The sequence below is a fragment of the Ovis canadensis genome, chromosome 2, assembly GCF_042477335.2.
Source record: "Ovis canadensis isolate MfBH-ARS-UI-01 breed Bighorn chromosome 2, ARS-UI_OviCan_v2, whole genome shotgun sequence".
NCBI lineage: Eukaryota > Metazoa > Chordata > Mammalia > Artiodactyla > Bovidae > Ovis > Ovis canadensis.
The window spans coordinates 123414369-123438942 of record NC_091246.1 but is presented as its reverse complement, the minus strand read 5'-3'; the positions used below and the strand labels follow the sequence as shown (position 1 = coordinate 123438942).

General features: G+C 42.2%; 1 protein-coding gene across 1 annotated transcript in view; it reads right to left on the bottom strand.

The window, feature by feature from the left end:
- Window positions 1-24320, bottom strand: part of MAP3K2 (mitogen-activated protein kinase kinase kinase 2) — a 94117-nt gene extending 69797 nt beyond the window's left edge. The window contains exon 1 of the mRNA XM_069576887.1: window positions 23257-24320. The gene's annotated coding sequence lies outside the window, so the exon portion shown is untranslated. The remainder of the gene's footprint in view (window positions 1-23256) is intronic.
- Window positions 24321-24574: the final 254 nt, after the last annotated feature.

Genomic DNA, 24574 nt, shown 5'->3' with positions numbered 1-24574 from the left:
GTGGATTCTTTACCATCTGAGACACCTGGGAAGCCTGAAGACCTCAAAGTAGCTATCACAAATATATTTAAAAGAATTAAAGGAAAATCTGGTGAAAATTACTTCACAAAAAAGGAAATATCAATACATAGAAACTATTAAAAAAACAAAAATTCAAATTCTAGAGTTGAGAAATACCATATCCAAAGATAAAATGTATCAGATGGAATCAATAGTAAATCTGAGATGGCACAAGAAAAAATTAAACTCCACAAAAGGATCAGCAGTAGTCAACTAATCTGAAGAATAGAGAGAAAAAAGACTGAAGGAAAATTAATGAAGTCTCAGAAACCTATGAGACACAGCAGACCAACACTTACTGTACGTCCCACAAGGAAAAAAGAAAAAAGGAGACAGAAAAAATGTCTGAAGAAAACAATGGCTGAAAAGTTCCCAAATTTCATGAAAACCAGGAATCTAAAGACCCAAGAAGCTCAATAAACCCTAAACACAATAAACATCAAGAGATCTGTATCTAAATCTTTTAAAATACCATTTGAAAAATCTTAAAAAAAAAAAAAAAGAGAGAGAACCACACCTAGATACACATCATGGTTAAACTACAGAAAGCCAAAGATAAATAAAATCTTAAAAGCAGAAAAATAACTCATTTTGCTACAGGGGGAAAATACAACTACCTACTGACTTCTAGCATAAGTAACTGAGCCAGACAAAGGTGCAATGGCATGTGTAACGAGAGAAACAAAACAAAAATACCAAGCAAGAGTCACATACGCAACGAGACAAGCCTTCAAAACAAAACAGAATAAATGTATTCCCAGATAAACAGAAGCAGAGAATTATTTGCAAAAACTGCCTTATAAGAAATACTAAGGGGAGTTCTTCAGACTGAGAAGTGACATTCGAGGAGGGAACTCAAATCCAGCAGACAAAATGAAGAATACTCAAATCAAAAGAATTAAATACAAGAGTAAGTTCCAAGATAAGCATTTTTCCTCCTCTTAAGCTCCTTAAAAAACATTTGACTGTATACAGCTAGTTCACGCATACACACACACACATCATTCCACCCACCAATGGCTAATGGCAGATTACACGTTCTTTTCAAACACCCATGGAACATTAACCCAGGTAGACCTGGGCCATATCCTGGGCCACAAAATAAATTATAACCTATTTAAAAGACTTAAAATCATAAAAACTATGTTCTCTGATCATAATGGAAGCAATGCAGTAGGTAATAACAGAAAGACAACAGAAAAAAATCTCCAAACATTTGGAAGTGAAACAACATAGGTAAAGAATAATCTGCAGCTAAACCAGAAAGTCTCAACACGTTTTTAAGTATACCCAACTAAATGAAAACATAACCTGTTAAATCACATAAAATACAGGTAAGGAAGTGATAAGAGGCACATTTACAGCGCCACTCTGGGTTGCTATTATGCCCACCTCCCACTACACAACAGCTGCCCCACCTAACATCTTTCGGGCTCTCGACAACATGGGAAGGGGTAAGGTTAAGAATGAACCCTGTGATGTGGAACTGGAATTGAAGGTATCATTATAAACCACCGTTTTGAAATATGTAAAGAAACCGATGTACACAAACATACACATCTGTACCCGTATGTGTTTTACAGCTTTGGCTGTGGAGACCTGGAAGCAGTGACATCCTACTCACAATGAGTACATCTGCTAGACACCAGTTTCTGAATATCAATCTCCACTAAGAGGAATGAAGGCTCCTTGAAAACACGGGTTATTTCCATGTAACTGCAAGGTAACCCTAGAACATCTGTGCCAGAATATAAGTATACAAGGAATCATGGGACATGTGAAAAGGCCACAAAAACCACTCTAAACGGGCTCCCACTGGCCAAATGTGGGACAATTTGGGTTTCAAAACAAATAATGATAGATTACAACCCACTGAATAACAACAAAAAAGGGGAACCCACAAGTCTACAGCTATACAATTAAAAAATGAATCAGTAAATGGGAGAAGAGAAAGAAGCTTTATCTTCTTTCGATATTCAAGGCATGGGTATTTGAGTGTTAACTAATAAATTATAATTAATAAAATTATAAAATAGTTTGTAATCATCAATAATAGTAATTCAGCCAATAAAAATCAGTAACTGCTAAAACTACCAGGTGAAGTGATAAGGAATGAAATAGTCTTAAAATACTTTTCCCCCTAATATTTATTAATTATAAAGGAAAAAAGTCTTTTAGTGTAGAAATCTGGCAGAATGCTTAAGTGATCAAGATCACCAATAATGGGCAAATTAAAATCATTTGCACCTGATAGGATGTACTGAGAAGACTATCATATCACTTCTGTAATGTTTCTGCCAAAAATATACAACCTAAATTGAATCACAGGGGAAGCAAAAGACAAACCTTAACTGAGGAATATTTTAAGAGTCAACCATTCTATAAATTTCAAAACTATCAAGATCATGAAAGTCAGGCAAACATGAAAGAATTGTTCCAAGATGGAGAGATATTCCATGTTCCTGGGTAGGAAGAATCAATACTGTGAAAATGATTATACTACCAAACACAACGTACAGATTCAGCGCAATCCCTATCAAATTAGCAATGGCATTTTCCGCAGAACTAGAACAGAAAATTTCACAGTTCATATGGAAACACAAAAGACCCCGAAGAGCCAAAGCAGTCCTGAGAAAGAAGAATGGGGCTGGAGGGATCGCCCTTCCTGACCTCAGGTTACACTACAAGGCCACAGACATCAAGACAGTATGGTCCTGGCACAGAAACAGAAACACAGACCAATGGAGCAAGACAGAAGGCCCAGAAATAAACCCATGCACCTATGCGTACCTTATTTTTGACAAAGGAGGCAAGAATATACAATGGGGCAAAGACAGCCTCTTCAATAAATGCTGCTGGGAAAACCGGAAAGCCATATGTAAAAGAATGAAATTAGAACACTTCCTAAGAACACACACAAAGATAAACTGAAAACGGATTAAAGACCTAAAATGTAAGACCAGAAACTATAAAACTCTTAAGAGGAAAACACAGACAGAACACTTGATGACATAAATCAAAGCAAGATCCTCTATGACCCACTTCCTAGAATAATGGAAATAAAAACAAAAGTAAGCAAGTGGGACCTGATTAAACTTAAAAGCTTTTGCACAACAAAGGAAACTATAAGCAAGGTGAAAAGACAACCCTCAGAATGGGAGAAAATAACAGCCAATGAAACAATTGACAAAGGATTAATTTCCAAAATATACAAGCATCTCATACAACTCATTACCAGAAATCAGAAAGTGGGAAAAAGACTGAAACAGACATTTCTCCAAAGAAGACATACAGACGGCTAGCAAACACATGAAAAGATGCTCAACATCATTCATTATTAGAGAAATGCAAATCAAAACTACAATGAGATATCACCTCATACCAGTCAGAATGGCCATCACCAAAAAGTCTACAAACAATAAATGCTGGACAGGAAGTGGAGAAAAGGGAATGCTCTTGCACTGTGGGTGGGAATGTAAACTGATACAGCCATATGGAAGATGGTGTGGGGATTCCTTAACAAACTAGGAATAAAACCACCATATGACCCAGCAATCCCACTCCTAGGTATATACCCTGAGGAAACCAAAATTGAAAAAGACACAAATATCTCATTGTTCATTACAGCACTATTTACAATAGCTAGAACATGGAAGCAACCTAGGTGTCCACTGACAGATGAATGGATACAGAAGCTGTGGTACATGTACACAATGGAATATTACTCAGCCATAAATAGGAACACCTTTGAGTCAATTCCGATGAAGCGGATGAACCTAGAACCTATTATACAGAATGAAGTGAGTCAGAAAAAGTAAGACAAATGTCATATTCTAACGCATATATATGAAATCTAGAAAAATGGTACGGAAGAATTCATCTACAGGGCAGCAATGGAGAAAAAGACATAAAGAACAGACTTAGGGACACGGGGAGAGGGGAGGAGAGGGTAAGATGTATGGAAAGAGCAACGTGGAAACCTACATTACCATATGTAAAATAGACAGCCAATGGGAATGTGCTGTATGACTCAGGAAACTCAAACAGGGGCTCTGTATCAATCTAGAGGGGTGGGATGGGGCGGGAGATGGGAGGGAGGTTCAACAGGGACGGGATATATGTATACCTATGGCTGACTCATGTTAAGGTTTGACAGAAAACAACAAAATTCTGTAAAGCAATTACCGTTCAATTTAAAAATTAATTGGAAAAAAAAAAACCATGAAAGAACTGTTCCAGAACGAAAGACACTAAACACAAAATGCGGCCCTAGACTGCATTATTTTGCTAAAATGGATGCTACTGAAACCACTGACAAAACCCGAATGGGTTCTGTGGATTAGATGATACTAATTCTATTAATGCTAACTTCATGATTTTGATGGTTTCATTCCAGATATGTAAGAAAATTTCCTTGCTGACAGCAATTACAAACTAAAGTGCTCTGGGGTCATGGGGCCTCATACTGGCAATTTACTCTCAAATGAAAAGAAAAAAAATTCCTCAACTTCTGAAAATTTCTAAAGAGAAAATTTTTAACAAAGTTGGGAAAATAAACATTAGTATTTCTCCCCAGTCTTTACTATCACACACACACAAAAATTCTCTAATTTTCTAGTTGTTCAAGACAAAAGTGTGGGGACAGCCTTGAGTCCTCTTATTCCTTCCTTCTACATTCCGCTGATCAGCAAATCCCGTTAGCTTTGCTTTAAATATACATCTCCACTACTGCCATTCCATTCCAAGGCATGATACTCTCTCTTGCTGGGGTTATCTCCAATACCTTCCTGTCTAATCAGCCTGTTTTCACTCCAAACCCTCAAACAGTGATGAAAATTAATTTTTTTTAAGTGGATGGATAAATATACTGATACATTTGAGCAGTAGAATACTCAGTGCTGAAAGGAAATGAGCTCTCAAGCCATGAAAAAGACCTTAAAGGAAACTTAAATGCATATTACAAAGTGAAAGAGGCCAATGCCTGAAGAGTTATATATTGTGTGCCTCCAACCATACTACACTCTGGACGAGGCAAAACTACGGAGACAATCAAAGGATCTGCAGCTGCCACGGCACCCAGGGCGGGCAGGCGGGCGGGAGGGGTAAGAGGACCACAGAGTTTCTGGGCAGTGAGACTATTCCCCATGATACTGTAAGAATGGCAGATACATGTCATTGAACATTTGTCAGAACTCATACAATAAATAATATAAAAGTGTACGCTAATGTAACCTAGGAACTTCAGTGAATAAGAATATATCAATACAGGGTCATGAAAGGTAACAAATGTATCACACTAATGCAAAATATTAATAATAGGGAAAACTTGGAGCAAGGGAGAGGGTAAATGGGAACTCTATGCTCAATTTTTCTGTAAATCTAAAACTGCTCAGAAAAAAAAAACTTAAAATTCCTTCCTTTTCACCTTTGGAAAAGAGGGGAGGGGGGAAGAAACACAATGAGATTCCAAAAGAATGGTCATATGAAGTGTTGGCAAAGATGCTGTGCAATGAAAATGTTCACAGTGCTGGTAAGAACGTCAAATGTCCAATGGTGTAAGATTGGACATTCACTTTATGACACAGTTTGGCAAAATCTTATGACCCACCCATTCCACTCCTAGATATTTACTCAAGAAAAATGAAAGCGTATGACCACACAAACCGTTCACTGTTGTTGTTCAGTTGCTAAGTTGTGTCTGATTCTTTGCGACCCCATGGACTGTCCACACAAATACTTGTATACAAATGTTCGTAGCATTACTGTGTGACAGCCCCAAACTGGAGACTCAAATGTCCATTACCAGGTGAGCAGCTAATTTATGATAAGAAAAAGCAGATCACTGGTTGCCTCGGGACAATAAAAAGAGGCAAGACAGTGATGGGACTACAAAAGGGCATGAAGAAGCTTCTGGGGGTGATGGATATGGTCACTATCTTGATGAGGTTATGGTTTCACTTGTATACACACATGTCTGATTTTACCAAATCACATACCTTAAATGTGTAGTCTGTCGATTATCTCAATCTAGCTACAAACCTTATTCTATAATGCTACTAGCACTGCAACTGCGACTACTGACCTTAAGCCAGTTTATAAGTTACACAAGTCTCATTACCTTACGGACATCCCTTGCTTTTGATCTGCAAAACTATTACACAGAGCAGTAGCCCCTTTATTTGCCAGACTACAAATGAATTCTGACTTTAAAAAATAAAATGTCATCATTTGTCAGACACATCCCAATTTCAGGTATTCAAAAATTCTAAAGACAATTTCAAGGGAGTATTTCCCTAGTAACACTGGTCACTTCCAGTTAGAAGAACTGGGTAGCTGGGGAGACAGACCTGCATTGTTTATCTATTCATAGTTTCTGAACTTTGTACCACATTATCTACTCAAAACCATATAGAATTCAAATTTAAAGAGAATTTTAGGGACTGCAAGGGGTGTGGGTCTAATCCCTGGTCAGGGAACCAAGATCCCACATGCCACATGGCATAGACAAAAAAAAAAAAAAAGAGCATGGGCTTTATGAGTGTTCCTAAAACATTTTAAGTAATTTTATAAAAGTAGTAACAAAAAATGCATAGCCTCCTAGAATGATTATATAGTCATAATCATCACCAGACTGCCATGGAGATTAAACAAGTCAATGTTTGTAAAGTGCCTATAATGGGCCTAGCATATTGGTAATAATTATGCAAATGTTTGTTAAAAGTAAGTTGATATCTAATGAGTGGTTTTTTTTTCCCCCTCTTCCTTAGTTCTTAAATCATACTGAGAATATTGGGGGATTTTAACTTTTTAAAACTTTTTATTTGTACTGGAGTATAGCCAATTAACAATGCTGTGATAGTCTCAGGTGGACAGCAAAGGGCCTCAGCCATCCATATACATGTAGGGGAATTTAAATGTCTACACATCTCAATTCTTTTCTACATTTTATTAAATGGATCTTAACAGAGAATGAGGTAACTCTTCACTCAACACTTGCAAGAAACTTAGGTTTTTATTAAAACTCTTAAATTACTGCAGACTGATGAAGAAGTATTTGTCATTCCCTGATATTTCTATCAGGTACCAGAGAGAAAAAAATATCATTAGTTTACCAAAAATACCTCTCAAAATCCATTGATAATAACAATAATGATGGCTCTCAGTGCCCAATTCCTCATCTATAAAATGGTAACAGTAACTGTACCTATTTAATGTGACTATTATAAGGCATAAATGAAATATTACTTGTAAAGCACTTTGAAAAATAACAAAGCACAGTGAACACTCAGAAACTAATAAGAGCTAAGTTTACTTATTTATTAAGTTCGGCTTTGGAACTCAAGACAGTCTTATCTGCAATCCACTCTCACACGCTACACTCTATTGCCTCTCATTTAACCAGCACTTGGCCCATGCCTGCTGTGTACCAATACGCTCCACTTGCTAATCTCCTGGATTCAAAACATAACAAAACACCAAGTTCTAAAATATTAACGTCTCTTTAAAATTCTAAAATCCAAAGCTTAAAAAGTACGCAAACAAGTATGGAGTCGCTCAGTCGTGTCCAACTCTTTGCGACCCCGTGGACTGTAGCCCACCAGGCTCTTGCATCCATGGGATTTCCCAGACCAGAATACTGGAGTGGGTTGCCATTTCTTTCTCCAGGGGATCTTCCCGACCTAGCGATCGAACCCAGGTCTCCTGCATTGCAGGCGGATTCTCTACCAGCTGAGCCACCAGGGAAGCCTAACAAATTATGAGGCCGGGTACATCTGCCTCCCTCCCACATCAGAATGGAGTTCTATAATTACAGAAACAATGACCAATTCATTTATCTTCAGTGCCAATACACAGAAGGAAGTCAAACAATTTAGTAATAATTGTGCCCACGAACAGTTAAAACTCAACAAAAAATTTATTAAAGGCTATTTTACTGATTCCTAAGACATTCCTAATATTTTCAATAAGCATTAAATGAATTTAAAAATTAAAAGAAAAAAAAACCAATGTGAGTATTTCCATTAAAAAGTCAATTATATACTCTAAGAACACAATAAAAAATTATTATTGATAAAACATCCAGAGACTTCCCTGGTGATCCAGCAGTTAAGAACCCACCTTGCCATGCAAGGGATGTGGGTTCAATCCCTGGCTGGGGAACTAAGATGCCACGTGCTGTGGAGCAACTAAGCCCAGGCCCTTTGGAGCCCACAGGATGCAACTAAACCCTGGTGCAGTCAAATAAATAAGTATGTACTAAAAAAAAAAAAATCTGAATCAAAAATAAATAATTAGAACAAAGATACTTTAAAAAAAATCTTTTAGGTCTGATTATACAGTAGAAATGGAGAAGGCAATGGCACCCCACTCCAGTATTTTCCACTCTTGCCTGGAAAATCCCATGGATGGAGGAGCCTGGTAGGCTGCAGTCCATGGGGTCGCTACGAGTCAGACAAGACTGAGCGACTTCACTTTCACTTTTCACTCTTCCACATTGGAGAAGGAAATGGCAACCCACTCCAGTGTTCCTGCCTGGAGAAGCCCACGGACAGGGGAGCCTGGTGGGCTGCAGTGTATGGGGTCGCACAGAGTCGGACACGACTGAAGCAACTTAGCAGCAGCAGCAGCATACTGTAGAAAACCGAATGGAATAATATCTTCAAAATGCTGAGGGAAAAATAACTGCCAATCTAGACTTTCATCCACAACTAAAATATCTTCAAGAAGAGCTAAAGATTCCCAACAAACAAAAACTGTAATTTGTCACCAATACAAAATAAAAAGTTTAAACCAAACGAAAGACCATGGGTTCTGGACTCCCCTGGTGGTCCAGTGGTGAGAGTTCACCAGCCAATGCAGGGTACATGGGTTCCATCCCTGTGCTGTGCTCAGTCTCTCAGTCGTGTCCAACTCTGCAACCCATGGGCTGTAGCCCAGCAGGCTCCTCTGTCCTTGGGGATTCTCCAGGCAAGAACACTGAAGTGGGCTGCCACGCCCTCCCTGGGTCTGATCCCTGGTCCCAGTCTCAACAGTTTTGGCACATGGACTCAGTTACTTTGAGGCATGTGGAATTTTCCCAGGTTTGATCCCTGGTCCAGGAAAATCCCACATGCCTCAGCGTGACTAAGTTCATGTGCCGTAACTATTGCGCCTGCATGCCACAACTACTAGAGCCCTTGCACCTAAAGCCTCTTCTCCTCAAGAAGAGAAGCCACTGCAACGAGAAGCCTGGGCACCGCAACTAGAGAGAAGCCTCCACTCACCACCAGAGAAAACCGAGCAACAAAGCCCCCCGGGGCAACCGAATACAATAAATAAATACTTTTTAAAAGACTGTGGATAAAGGATATACTTCATGAAGAAGGAAAGTGATTCCAGTAGAACAAAAGCTAGCAAGAAATTGGTGAAAAAGTGAAAAAAAGAAACAACTTGCATATTAATTGTATTAAAATAAAATGATTAATTTGAAGAACTTGAAAATAACAAGGTAGATTCTACTGAATTGACTAATCAATTAATATACTGAATTAAGTGATTCACTCTAGTGGCCTTCTTCTGGAAGCTTATCCCTTCTACAAACACAACCTCCAACCACCCACTTGATTACTAAATGTCACCAAATTAGTTCAGTGTAGTCCCTCACCAAAACAGATGGTCAGAGGAGCGCAACTGGCCCAAGGAGGAGCAAACATGGACAGTCTTTAGAAACTACAAGTATGAAAGCTGCTTCAGTCATGTCTGACTCTTTGCAACCCCGTGGTCTGTACCCCATCAGTTCAGTTCAGTCACTCAGTCATGTCTGACTCTTTGTGACCCCATGGACTGCAGCACGCCAGGCCTCCTTGTCTATCACCAACTCCCAGGCTTTACTGACACTCATGTCCATCAACTTGGTGATGCCATCCAACCATCTCAACCTCTGTCATGCCCTTCTCCTCCCGCCCTCAATCTTTCCCAGCATCAGGGTCTTTTCAAATGAGTCAGCTCTTCGCATCAAGTGGCCAGAGGATTGGAGTTTCAGGTGCAACATCAGTCCTTCCAATGAACACTCAGGACTGATCTCCTTTAGGATGGACTGGCTGGATCTCTGTGCAGTCCAAGGGACTCTCAAGAGTCTTCTCCAACACCACAGTTCAAAAGCATCAATTCTTCAGCGCTCAGCTTTCTTTATAGTCCAACTCTCACATCCATATCTGACTAATGTAAAAACCATAGCCTTGACTAGATGGACCTTTGTTGGCAAAGTAATGTCTCTGCTTTTCAATATGCTATCTAGGTTGGTCATAACTTTTCTTCCAAGGAGTAAGAGTCTTTTAATTTCATGGCTGCAATCACCATCTGCAGTGATTTTGGAGCCCCGCCCCCAAAAAAAGTCTGCCACTGTTTCCACTGTTTCCCCATCTATTTCCCATGAAGTGATGGGACCAGATGCCATGATCTTCGTTTTCTGAATGTTGAGCCTTAAGTCAACTTTTTCACTCTCCTCTTTCACTTTCATCAAGAGGCTTTTTAGCTCCTCTTCACTTTCTGCCATAAGGGTGGTGTCATCTGCATATCTGAGGTTATTGATATTTCTCCCAGCAATCTTGATTCCAGCTTGTGCTTCTTCCAGCACAGCATTTCTCATGATGTACTCTGCATAGAAGTTAAATAAGCAGGGTGACAATATACAGCCTTGATGCACTCCTTTTCCTATTTGGAACCTGTCTGTTGTTCCATGTCCAGTTCTAACAGCTGCTCCCAACCTACATACACATTTCTCAAGAGGCAGGTCAGGTGGTCTGGTATTCCCATCTCTTTCAGAATTTTCCACAGTTTTTTGTGATCCACACAGTCAAAGGCTTTGGCATAGTCAATAAAGCAAAAGTAGATGTTTTTCTGGAACTCTTGCTTTTTCAATGATCCAGTGGATATTGGCAATTTGACCTCTGGTTCCTCTGCCTTTTCTAAAACCAGCTTGAACATCTGGAAGTTCACAGTTCACATACTGTTGAAGCCTGGTTTGGAGAATTTTGAGCATTACTTTACTAGCATGTGAGATGAGTGCAACTGTGCAGTAGTTTGAGCACTCTTTGGCACTGCCTTTCTTTGAGATTGGAATGAAAACTGTCCTTTTCCAGTCCTGTGGCCACTGCTGAGTTTTCCAAATTTGCTGGCATATTGAGTGCAGCACTTTCACAGCATCATCTTTTAAAAGGATTTCAAAGAGCTCAACTGGAATTCCATCACCTCCACTAGCTTTGTTTGTAGTGATGCTTCCTAAGGCCCACTTGACTTCACACTCCAGGATGTCTGGCTGTAGTGAGTAATCACACCATCATGATTATCTGGGTCGTGAAGATCTTTTTTGTATAGTTCTTCTGTGTATTCTTGCCACCGCTTCTTAATATCTTCTGCTTCTGTTAGGTCCATACCATTTCTGTCCTTCTGTCCAAAGCCCATCTTTGCATGAAATGTTCCCTTGGTATCTTTAATTTTCTTGAAGAGATCTCTAATCTTTCCCATTCTATTGTTTTCCTATTTTTCTTTGCACCGGTCACTGAGGAAGGCTTTCTTATCTTTCCTTGCTATTATTTGGAACTCTGTATTCAAATGGGTATATCTTTCCTTTTCTCCTCTGCCTTTCACCTCTTTTATTTTCACAGCTATTTGTAAGGCCTACTCAGACAACCATTTTGCCTTTTTGCACTTCTTTTTCTTGGGGATGGTCTTGATCCCTGTCTCCTGTACAATGTCACGAACCTCTGTCCATAGTTCATCAGGCACTCTGTCTATCAGATATAACCCCTTAAATCTATTTCTCACTTTCACTGTATAACCGTAAGGGATTGATTTAGGTTATACATGAATGTTCTAGTGGTTTTCCCTACTTTCTTCAATTTAAGTCTGAACTTGGCAATAAGGAGTTCATGATCTGAGCCACAGTCAGCTCCCAGTCTTCTTTTTGCTGACTGTACAGAGCTTTCCCACCTTTGGCTGCAAAGAATATCATCAATTAGTGGTGATTTTGGTGTTGACCATCTAGTGATGCCCATGTGCAGAGTATTCTCTTGTGTTCTTGGAAAAGGGTGTTTGCTCCATGGAATTCTCCAGGCAAGAATACTGGAGTGGGTTGCCATTTCCTTTTCCAGGGGATCTTTCCAACCCAGGGATCAAACCTAGCTCTCCTGTTTTATCTTCTTTTAGTGTTGCTTCCGTTTGGTCTTTACCCTACTGGGGTCTTTGGGAACTGTGAGTATGTGTAACAGCATCTACCACATCTCATCATTTTAGCTTAGGCTCGATTTGAAAAGCCAAAATAGGAAACACTTAAGGAACCCTGAGACTCACAAAGAAATACATTAGAGCTGCTGTTTCTTTTCAGCTTTGCTTTTTTCTTCTTTATTATTTATTTTTTTAATGTAATCTCTCCTTTTACAAATCTTCATCATCTCATACTGTAAGCAAGTGAAATCACTAAAGGCAAATAACCTTATGAATCTACTGAGTGTGAGAAAACACCATGGTATAGATTATGGATGAGGAGGGAGACACCTAACTTTAGGGGTTCACAGCTGGTAAAAACTCAGGCTTTGTTATACAGTAAGTATCATTAAGTGCTACACAATTACTGGGTACTGATTGCTTGCAGTGATACAAGCATAAGCAATCCTTCAAAATTAAAATCAAGAAACTACAAACAGGCTATCAAAAGCACAGATTAGGAGCCAGCAGGCACCAACTTGTCTTATGAAGTGCTGCATGCTGTGAGGATGCCTCCTCCTACTTCTGCTATCCGAAATGTGTCCTCCTTTCCTTCTTGTCTAAACGAGGACCCAGTTTCAGCCTTCCCTACTCCCTTCATCTGTCCAGCTTTCTAAATGATAAGAAGTGAAAAATAACCTCTGAGGACTGATAGTGTACTAGGAATTTTACATTACCACTTTTAACCTTAACTACACCCTGGAGAAGGAAATGGCAACCTACTCCAGTATTCTCGCCTGGAAAATCCCATGGACAGAGCAGCCTGGCGGGCTGCAGTCCACAGGGTTGCAAAGAGCTGGGCTGAGTGGCCGACGGAGCAAGAGCGCGCTGGAATGACAGCATTCGCCGTCTCTCCACTCATCACCGCAGTCATTTGTCTCAAAGGGTGTTATCTGATTTAACACCTTCCCAACCTTGCTATATGCTGGCATGCGTCCTCCGCAGCTTCATTACTGCATTCTCAGTTACAGGAACTATGCCTTCTACTTCACTCTTATCTCCATTCATCTTCTCTACTTCTCCCCTCTCTTTCAAAATACACCCTTCCTATTTCTCAACCCATCTTCTTTACTACCACAATTACTACTACTAATAAAAGCTATTATTTTACCCTGTGCTGACAGTCTGCTAAATACAAAACCTTTCATTTAATGCTCACAATAATCCCTAATGTAAGTATTATCTTCCCATCTCACAGAGGAAGAGAAAGGCTTGGAGACTTTAAAGAACTTGCTCTCTCACAGAAGATGAAACATCACTGTGGACTCCACAGCGATCACAGCCCTCACTGTGATTTCCCAGCCACCCTCCACTCTCACTCTCTGTGACGGTTTGTACGATTTCAACTTTTAAGTTCAAACTACATTTCCAGAATCCTCTTCCCACCAGGTTCCTGGTGAGAGATGGTCACACATGGGAACCACTCTCTGAGGATTATGGCTAGACGGATGTAGAGCTGACAGAGCTTCACTGTGTCTCTGCTCTCCCCTGCACTGCACGTGGCTCTTTCTTATTGTCAACCCTGCCAACCAAACAGCAACCTCAGGCCCACCATCAGAAGCCTGACTGAAGACCACAGAAGGGGTAGCTACGTGGAGACAACGCTTTCTATACTTTCCACCAGCTCTACTGTGTGGGCCCACACTTCAGTAGCTGGGCGTCACTAGCTCCTCACATTCCCCTGCAAACTCTGACTTGCCCACTGCACCACTGACTCAGGAGGCTGATTAGTGACTTCTCTCCTCTGCCAACTCCCCCTTACGGACTTTGGTTTCCAAGCTTCTCCCACAACTCCGTAAGGCCTTCTACCTTTCATAAATTCCTTAATTCCATGATACCGCAGCAGTTCGTCCTTCCCCTGTGACTGAACCCTAACTCCTGCAACCACTGAAGCCTCCCCTCCACCTACTGACCAAGATCTCTGCAACTTTCCCTTTAGAGATCTTCCTGCATAACCAAACCTAAGCCACTTAGTCCTTTCATAATCTCCAATCAAGCCTTCTTTCATCAGTTCTCAGCTGCCAATCTTTGAAAACAGGATGAAGAGCCCTCGTTCTATGAAGCCATATCATCCAAACTTGATCCTCCCATTTGCAAAAGAGCAAGATTTATATGAGAGAAAACACTAGAGTGGGTATCAGATTAACAAGTGTTAGTTGCTCAGTCGTGTCCGACTCTTTGTGACCCCACAGACTGCAGCACACCAGGCTCCTCTGTCCATGGGATTCTCCAGGCAAGAATACTGGAGTGGGTCGCCAATCCCTTCTCCAGGGGATCTTCCTGACCCAGGGATTGAACCCAGGTCTCCAGCATTGCAGGTAGTTTCTTTAACATCTGAGCACAAGGGAAGCTCTAGTTTAACAAATGCCAATACCAATCTATTACCTAAGAACAAAATAAGCTAAGAACACTTAATGTACTTCTATGCTTTGGTTAGAGATGCAAAGATGGAAGAAAGGAAGAATAAAGAAGCAGAAAGATTCTGAGAAAAAATAATTTGCTGGGACTTCCCTGTGGTCCAATGGTTAAGACTCCACATTCCCAATGCAGGGGGGCACAGGTTCAATTCCTTGTTAGGGAATTAAGATTCCACACAGCCTCACAAAAATAAATATATATATTAAAATTTTTTTTGCTGATGTATGGTTTGCCCCAAATGGTTTTTTCCATTGGGAAGTAAGAATTTTTTTAATGTAATCATCTGGGGTTTATCCAGTACATCCATAAAATTATTTTAAAATTTCTAGCAGGCATAGACTGCAGGTAAAATTTTTCCAATAACTCTTTTTTTTTCTTTTCTAAAAAGATCTTCCCTCACTTTTGGCTAAAGTATTTCAAAAAATGTATTTCACTAGTCTTAGGTGCCCATTTATGAGTATAATTTAGTTCTTTTCTAGAATTCAATGGTTACTGTCCTGGATTTTTATCACTAAAATATCATCAGGTGATTCTGATTTCAATCATATCAGTCCTGAAGTTATTCACCTACTCTTTCAACAAGTATTTACTGTGAACCTACTATAGATTATCACAGTTCACCACAAGCTACCTGGCTATAAAATATCTTTAAGTAAAAGATATCATTCTGACAAATTAATCACATTTAAACACAGCGATTTATCTTCCAAATGCTGCCCTGTAACAAATCTTCCCTGGACAGTTGTCATCTTAACAATCTCCCAAGCAAGAAAACGTGAATCGCTTTTGACTCTACTATTTTCTATGATGCTGTGGATCTCACAGAATCATAGATTAGATAGGTCCTTAAGAAATCAACTAGGTGGGGCGGGGTGGGGCTTCCCTCATGGCTCAGTGTTTAAGAATCCACCTGGTGATGCAAGGGACATCAATTTGATACCTGGTCAGGGAAGATCCCGGGTGCTGCAGAGCGACTAAGCCTGTGCACACAACTGCTGAGCCCACGATCCTTGAGGCTGTGCTCTCCACAGGGAGAGAAACCACTGCAAGCAGCAGCCCAGGCACTGTGATGAAGAGCAGGCCCCATGCAGCAAAAAAGACCCACCATTGCCAAAAAATAAATAAACCTTTTTCAAAAAAGAAAGCAACTAGGGCAACTTTTTCAAATTCAGAAATGGTGAACTAGGCACTTCCCTGGTGGTCCAGTGGTTAAGAATCCACCTTGCAATGCAGGGGGTACAGAGTGGGTTCCTGGTTTGGGGACTAAGATCCCACGTGGTGTGGAGCAACTAAGCCGAAGCACTGTAAGTACTGAGCCCGTGGACCACAACTTAGCGTCCGTGTGCTACAAAGAAAGATCTCACATGACACAGTGAAGACCTGCGTGTCCCTGCTATGCGCTAAGAGCCCCGCGTGTCCCTGCTATGCGCTGAGAGCCCCGCGTGTCCCTGCTATGGGCTAAGAGCCCTGCGTGTCCCTGCTATGCGCTGAGCCCTGCGTGTCCCTGCTATGCGCTAAGAGACCTGTGTGTCCCTGCTATGCGCTAAGAGCCCCGCGTGTCCCTGCTATGCGCTAAGAGCCCCGCGTGTCCCTGCTATGCGCTAAGAGACCTGTGTGTACCTGCTATGGGCTAAGAGCCCCGCGTGTCCCTGCTATGCGCTAAGAGACCTGCGTGTACCTGCTATGCGCTAAGCCCTGTGTGTCCCTGCTACGCGCTAAGAGCCCCGCGTGTCCCTGCTATGCGCTAAGAGCCCCGCGTGTCCCTGCTATGCGCTAAGAGCCCCGCGTGTCCCTGCTATGCGCTAAGAGCCCCGCGTGTCCCTGCTATGTGCTAAGAGCCCCACGTGTCCCTGCTATGCGCTAAGAGCCCCGCGTGTCCCTGCTATGCGCTAAGCCCTGTGCGTACCTGCTATATGCTAAGCCCTGCGTGTCCCTGCTATGCGCTAAGAGCCCCGCGTGTCCCTGCTATGCGCTAAGAGCCCCGCGTGTCCCTGCTATGTGCTAAGATAATGTTTTTTAAAAAATTACTGAAGTCACTTTGTCACAGTCAGCTTCTAATTAATGGCAGACTTAAGACTGAATTCAGGCTTTCTACCTACTATGAAATACAGTTTGCACTCTGTGTATTCACTTCAGGAATATTCTAGGCAAGAAACTCTTCAGGTACATGCCTGAGTAAATCTTCTAACCCTAAGGCAGTATGCAACAGTTCATAACTATGGGACAAAACTTTGAGATGCTGATTAATACACATTACGTGATCTCAGAACACAAAATTAATCTACTCTTTCTCAAATCATGGGGAAAGATTTATAATGAAGGTATATGGTGGTTTGGGGGTGAAGTCAACCAAATGCAGTCAGGTACTGCTAACAGACTGGATGGTTAATGATACAGCATCTCTCAAAGCAGATCTTTATCAACACCAAGGCTGAGCTAGCTACCTTCTACTTGTTTCATTTCCTTATAATATCTAACCAAATAAGAAAGTTTGAAAATGTTCTTTGACATACTGTTTTTATACATCATGTCATACCATATAATAACTATTACTAATTTTACAAAGCAGTCAACAGGTCTAAAAATGCCTAACCTGATTTTAAAATGCATTAAAGCAATCATATAAATCATGACATTAATCTCTCCGCAAAATTTAGTCAGAGAACACTGGTCTCGTTTCTTTCATATTAAAACAAAAGAACAAAATATTTTGAGTTAAAACTCCGTAAATACCATTGTGAAGTGAAGTCACTCAGTTGTGTCACTCTTAGCGACCCCATGGCCTATAGCCCACCAGGCTCCTCCATCCACGGAGTTTCCCAGGCAGAAGTACTGGAGTGGGTTGCCATTTCCTTCTCTAGGGGATCTTCCTGACCCAGGGATCGAACCCAGGTCTCCTGCATTGCGGGCAGACAATTTACCATCTGAGCCACCAGGGAAGCATGTAGCTAAGTCAGTCAACCTTAGGGTAACAACAAACTTATCAAACAATAATAATGATAATGAAACATCTCCAAGTCACAAATCTAAAATACAGTATGAGTTGGGAGCATATAACTATTACTAAACAGCACAGAAAGAATTGAAATTTCGGCTTAGACTGCAGATCTGTTCTCAAAGACTTTCAAAAATAATAAGTATTATCTAACATTCTCCCACTGATTCCTATTAATTTTCAGAAACTTTTCCACAGCCTTGCCTCTGTGGTAGAGCTGTTCAAAAAATGCTTGATTTTCTCTGAGAATACAGAAACATTTTCTTGAACTTCCCCACCCTGTTCCACTCATGTAGCTACCATCTTTTAAGAATCTGAGCACACTGTAAAAGGAGGCCTCTTGTCAATTACCTATCCATGTAATAAACGTTTGTCAACAGGTATCGTGCTAGGTGTTGGGCACTACAATCAACACAGCACTGCCTTGTGCCTGAAGAGCTAGTTTCTCCGCGGAGGACACAGAGACAACCGCGGTGCCGCGCAGTCAGAGGGCAGCGAGGGCAGCGGAGGCGAGTGCACAGCGCTCAGGGGGCAGCCCGCCTAAGGCAGTGGCGCTGAGCAGGCCCAATCTGGGAATTATCGAAAGAACTCGGATAAAGCCGTACCTTAAACTACTCTTTTAATTTTTCACTATTAATTTATTAAAGTCCATACTAAATGACTAACTATACAAATGGGGGGAAATTACCCTAGAAAAACTTCCAAAATTTAACAGCTACAGAGTGCTTTTTAAATTTATAGTACTATGAATCTCACGCATAACATTCTTGAGCACTTACAAGAAAGGTGGTGGGCTAGTTACGGGAAGAACATCAAAGAAGAGTCTATTCCTATCCTCCTTACGAACATGTTTACTAACAATCACTAGGACATGAGAATACAGAGTGAAGTTGAAGTTTATAATCCTTGAACTTCACAGAACAGCTGAATTAGGCCTAGGATTTAGACCTTCTGATTCTCAATCCAGTTCTCCTTTGCATGACACCAAAAAAACAGTATTCTCAAAATACGTTTTAGTAAAGTAACTCTCCTTTTATATTTCAGCTATTTCTGAGCAACAAATATTGGCTAAGACTTAAAAGAAACATATGGAGGGAATTCCCTGATGGGCCAGTGATAGGGACCCCTCGACTTTACTGCCAAGGATCAAGGTTCAGTGAGGACTAATATCTCACAAGCTTCACAGTACAGCACACACACACACACACACACACACACACTCACTCCCTCCCTCCCTCCTTGAGAGAGTACAGGAAAAGACAGAAACTGAATTGTCCTCTGTTCTCTCAAGTCAGGTCTCTCTTTATTCATAACTGGTGATAACCTTGAATTCATTATTAAAAATATTTAAAAATCCCCCAGATCAGAACCTGATTAATACAGCTGCAAAATCAGAACCTGATTAATACAGCTACACAGAATATTTTTACAATTCCTGTGATTCTGTTGCTGTCTACAGACCAGCAAAAGATTGTTAACATTGAAATTCAGAAGTTAGCTTGCCAACAGATGCAGCAATAGATATTACTATCTACTGAAAACTGAAAGATTACTGGAGAACCCATGCCAATTGCAGTGGGGAAAATATACCTCACCTAAAGAGGAGAGCTGAAGCTGAAACTCTAATACTTTGGCCACCTGATGCAAAGAACTGACTCGCTAGAAAAGACCCTGATGCTGGGAAAGACTGAAGGCGGGAGAAGTGGATGACAGAGGATGAGATGGTTGGATGGCATCACCAACTCGATGGATATGAGTCTGAGTAAACTCCAGGAGTTGGTGATGGACAGAGAAGCTTGGTGTGCTGCAGTCCATGGGGTCACGAAGAGTCAGACACGACTGAACTGACTCAAAGAGGAGAGTGAAAGAGCGGGTTTAAAACTCAACATTCAAAAAACTAAGATCATGGCATCCAGTCCCATCACTTCATGGCAAACAGATGGGAAAAAGGGGGAAAGAGTGGCAGATTTTATTTTCTTGGGCTTCAAAATCACTGCAGAGGGTGACTGCAGCCACAAAATTAAAAGATGCTTGCTCCCTGGAAGGAAAGCTATGACAAACCTAGACAGCATATTAAAAAGCAGAGATATCACTTTGCTGACAAAGGTCCATCTAGTCAAAGCTGTGGTCTTTCCAGTAATCATGTAGGGATGTGAGAGTTGAACCATAAAGAAGGCTCAGTGCCTAAGAACTCATGCTTTCAAACTATGGTGCTGCAGAGGACTCTTGAGAGTCCCTTGGACAGCAAGGAGATCAAACCAGTAAACCCTAAAGGAAATCAGCCCTGAATATTCATTGAAAGGACTGATGCTAAAGCTGAAACTCCAATACTTTAGCCACCTAATGGGAAGAGCTGACTCACTGGAAAAGACCCCGATGCTGGGAAAGACTGAAGGCAGGAGAAGGGGGCAACAGAGGATGAGACGGTTGGATGGCATCACTGACTCAATGGACACGAGTTTGAGCTAACTTGGGGAGATAGTAAAGGATAGGGAAGCCTGGTGTGCTGCAGTCCATGGAGTCGCAAAGACATGACTTAGCAACTGAACAACAACAACCCCCATAACCAAGTGATCAAACTCAGGATCACAAACAATAGGACTTAACAATATACGACCCTGATGGGAAGCAATATAAAGTACACAGAAACACTCAGTAGTTTTTCTTGCCCATAGTATTTAACCTGAAACTAACAATTCTTTAAATCTAGCTTACAGTTAGCTAGAGGAACTACTACAACATGAGGGGGGAAAAAATCAGACAAATCCAGAATGTGACTTGTTTTACAAGATAACTGGCTTGATCTTTTTATTTTAAAAAATCCATTTTATAAAATAGAGAGATGATGGAACTTCCAAGGCATCCAGTGGTTAAAACTGTGCTTCCACAGCAGGGGCCACAGGTTCAATCCCTGGCTTGGAAACTAAGATCCCACATACTGTGTGGCATGGCCAAAAGATAAAAAAATAAATAAAATGGAGAGTTGATATTGTTTTAGACTAGAAGAGATCAAAGAGACTTAGCCAAATGTAGTGAATAAACCTTGTAGTGAATAATCCTGGTTTGGTGGGATTAAGTATAAAAAGCCATAAAAGATCTTTCCAGCACAAATGGGGAAATTTAAACATGGATGGATACTAGGCTACATTAAGAAATTAACAATAAAAAACTATTAATTAGAAAGTTAACAATAATGATATTTTGGCTGTGTAAGAAAATGTCCTTATCTTTGGAAATGCAAGTTGGCATTTAGGGGTAAAGTGTCATAGTGTCCACAGTTTAGTTTTCAAATGGTATAGCCAAAAACACTTCCCACATGGCTCAGTAGTGAAGAAGCTGCCTGCCAATGCAAGAGACACGCAGGAGATAGTGATTCAACCCCTGGGTTGGGAACATCCCCTGAAGGAGGAAATGGCAACCCATCCCCATATTCTTGCCTGGAAAATCCCATGGACAGAGCCTGGCAGACTACAGCCCATGGGGTCACAAAGAGTGGGACATGACTGACTGACTGACTGAGCACACAGGCACGCACGGCCAAAAATAATGTACACAGTATGGCAAGATGCCAATAAATCAGTCTATAGGATTACTATATGGGTTCTGATATTACCAAACTCCTGTGTACTTAAAACTGTCCTAATAAAAAGTTGGGGTTGGGTTGGGGGGCAGGTGGGAGGGAGCTTTGAGAGCTCCAATTCTATAAGGAAAAATAAAATCAATCTGATACTAAAGCTGGGACTTGTCTAGAACCAAACACAATTCCATTTTACTACAGCATCTATTAAATATAGTTTCCCCTCTGGTAGCAATAAGGTAAACAAGGGATGAAAGTTCCAATTAAAACACTTAAAAGACTGAGTCTAAACTGTAATCATCAAATTATTTACAATAAATCTTTAATAGTTATTTCTTTCAAGAGAGATTCATGGAGAGCATGACTAGATAACCATTCTATAATGATATTACATTCAACAAGACTCAACACACGTTTGTATTTTAAGCAAACGACAAATCAATCTGTGAACCATCCACTTCTTAGCTCTATAATTCAACCTTTTCTCTACAGACATTACAAAGACATTCAACTACAAATTTTCTTAAATCTGATAATACATTAAAGGAAATTATAAACTACTACAATTTGGGGCATCAATAGATTTCTGCAACATTTACAACTATGCATGAAATTTAAGTTACTCAAGAGAATTTTATCAACACTTTCTTCTGCAAAGAGAAATGTAAAGGCTATCTAACTTTAACCATCATCAAAGAAACAGAGTATAGGTCAATGCTACATGAGAATTTCAGTTAGTTTATAAATACTCATTAGTTTGCTACATACATACGAAAGAAAACAATCACATCATTAAAAAATAACTTTTACAACACTCTACACATTAAATTCTGGCTCTCCACTCAGAGATATTGCACAAGTTAATGCACAAATTACTAAGCATGCTGTCATTGCCACATAATCCAGAAACAAATTTTGCAATAAGGAAATCTCAAGCAAATAACCCAACTGTGAGTTCCCTGTATGCATCAAGAATAAACTGCACAAATTGTAACTTTTCAAGAAATACGGAGTTTAACTAAATCTATTTCTTCTTTTTGATAAGAGGGGAAATATTTTCTGTTCGGTCAGTCCCAACTCAAAAAAAGAAAAAGGTAAAGGTGCCTAGAGTCACCTTTTAAAAGTAATTTTGGGGGGAAAGAATCAAGAAAATCATTTGGCTAGGCTGCAGCAAAACACACTGAACAACCTACAATAGGGGCATATAAGCTCGATCTACTTTTTTAAATATTTAGATTTCACTCCCAAGAAGAAACTTTTCAGGTTTTCTCATTTTCCTCACATATTTATTTTCGCAAGATCTGAACTAGAGAAATACACTTCTACAGAAAAGACATCATATTCGAACCAAGGCTTTCCCAGATTACCAAGCTGCGTGACCTTGGGCAAGTTCCTCAATCTGAGCCTCGATGTTTTCAACCGTAAAATGGAGAGACAGTATCACCGCACTGGGCTTCCAAGGTGAGGTGAAACAATGCACGGTTAAGTATCGGGGGCGTAACAAGTGCTCGCTAAATGGTCCCTAAAGCGAAAGGGGCATCAACCCCAACCACTAGTGCACGACGATACAGCGGGGCAAAGACAAGCACTTTCTCGCTTCCTGCATGTAACATTTCTGCCTCTCCCAAGGACCAGGCGCAATCTTCCTTCCAAAGGCCCGGCGGAGTACGCGTCTTGACAGCTCCACCGCCCAGCGGTCTACTTCGCTCAGACCTGGACTTCAGGACAGGATGCAAGGGACCCAAGGTCCGCCCACCCCAAGCGAGGCAACAACCTAGCAAAATCTCCGCCCCAGGGGCTGCGCCCAGGCCGGTAACGGCCCCCTCCTCACGTCCGGCCCCCTCCCCGCTCCCCCACCCCCACCGCCACACATTTGTGCGGGCGCGCGCGCGCGCTCACACACACACACGGACACACACACACGGACACACACACACGGACACACACACACGCACGCACTTACCCGCCGCTCCGCGGGGACGTAAGGAGCCGCAGACCCACCCCTCCGCCCCCGCGCGGCCTGTCACCGCGCCCCCCGGTCGAGGGAGGCTGCGGGCCCCCGGGGACCGGAGGGGCGCACGAGGAGTCGGGCGCGGGCCGGGGGCCAGGCCCGGCCCTCCTTCACATGGAGCCTGCGGCGGGCGCGTGGACCGTGGCGGCCGGCCGGGGCCTCTCGGCGCCCCTCGTTCCTTCTCGCCGCCGCGGCCCCGAGGCCCGCGGGAAGCTGGGCAGAAAAGGAGGAAGCCGCGGGCCGGGTGCCGCCGAGGCCGGAGAAGGGGCGGGAGCGACGACTCCGCGGCTGGGAGCGCCGGGCCGCCCGGTAGTCGTCGTCGTCGTCGCCGCCGCTGCGGGCCGCAGGACCCCCGAACACCGCACCCAGCGACCGCACCACCCTCGTCGGGAGCCGCTGCTGAGGGCAGCCCGGCCGCCACTACACACGGACCCGTGACGTCGGGCGTAGCGCGGCGCACGTCACGGCCGGCTCTCTCGTGCGCACGCAGCCCTCCGCCTGTCGGGAGCGGAACCCGCCGGGGGCGCGCGCGCTCGCTGGAGGCCGAGGGGGAGCGAGTCCGCGCCTGCGCAGTGGCTGGCTGCGCCCACGCACGCCCGGTGGCACACGCCGGCTCAGTAGTGCGGAGATTCCGGGCCTGTGCTCTCACGCACGCGCGTGCACCTCAGTTCCCTCGCGTCTACCGGAGTCCTTGGCGCCGAGACGCCAAAACAAACCTCGAAAATGGTCTCCCGCGTGGGCTTCTGGCAGAGCGAGAGCAGCGGAGTGAGAAGAGGCTGCGACCCACTTCGAGTCCATAGCAAGTCGTTTGCAGGCGAAAAGATTTCGTTTTGGGATCTGGTTTCAGCATTTTTTCCTAAAAGATTTAAGAAATTTTTGTCGACTTGTCACCTGACCGTAAACCACTACCCTGGAGATCGGCCTTCTAAGTTTTACAGTTCACTGTTTACTTCTTGTATGTATTCGAGGTCGGCCCAGCAAGTATTACTTTTTAATTGTTAACAAATGTGGAAATCTCGGCGCAGGAAGATGAGTTGACACTCCACCCCCAGGACTTGTGACAGAGTCTAAAACCCAATCGCTTTCACTGAGTCTTTTCTTCACTCCCCGTCGCCCCGCAGTACTAAGTACAAACTCATCGCATTAGCTTTGGAGGCCTCTGTTATGTGACTGACCTGCATTCTGCATTGTCTCCAGCCCAAACTACTATGATCCAGAGAGTATCTGTCCTGCCCCGTCTCTTGTTTCCTCAAATACCCCTTACAACTTC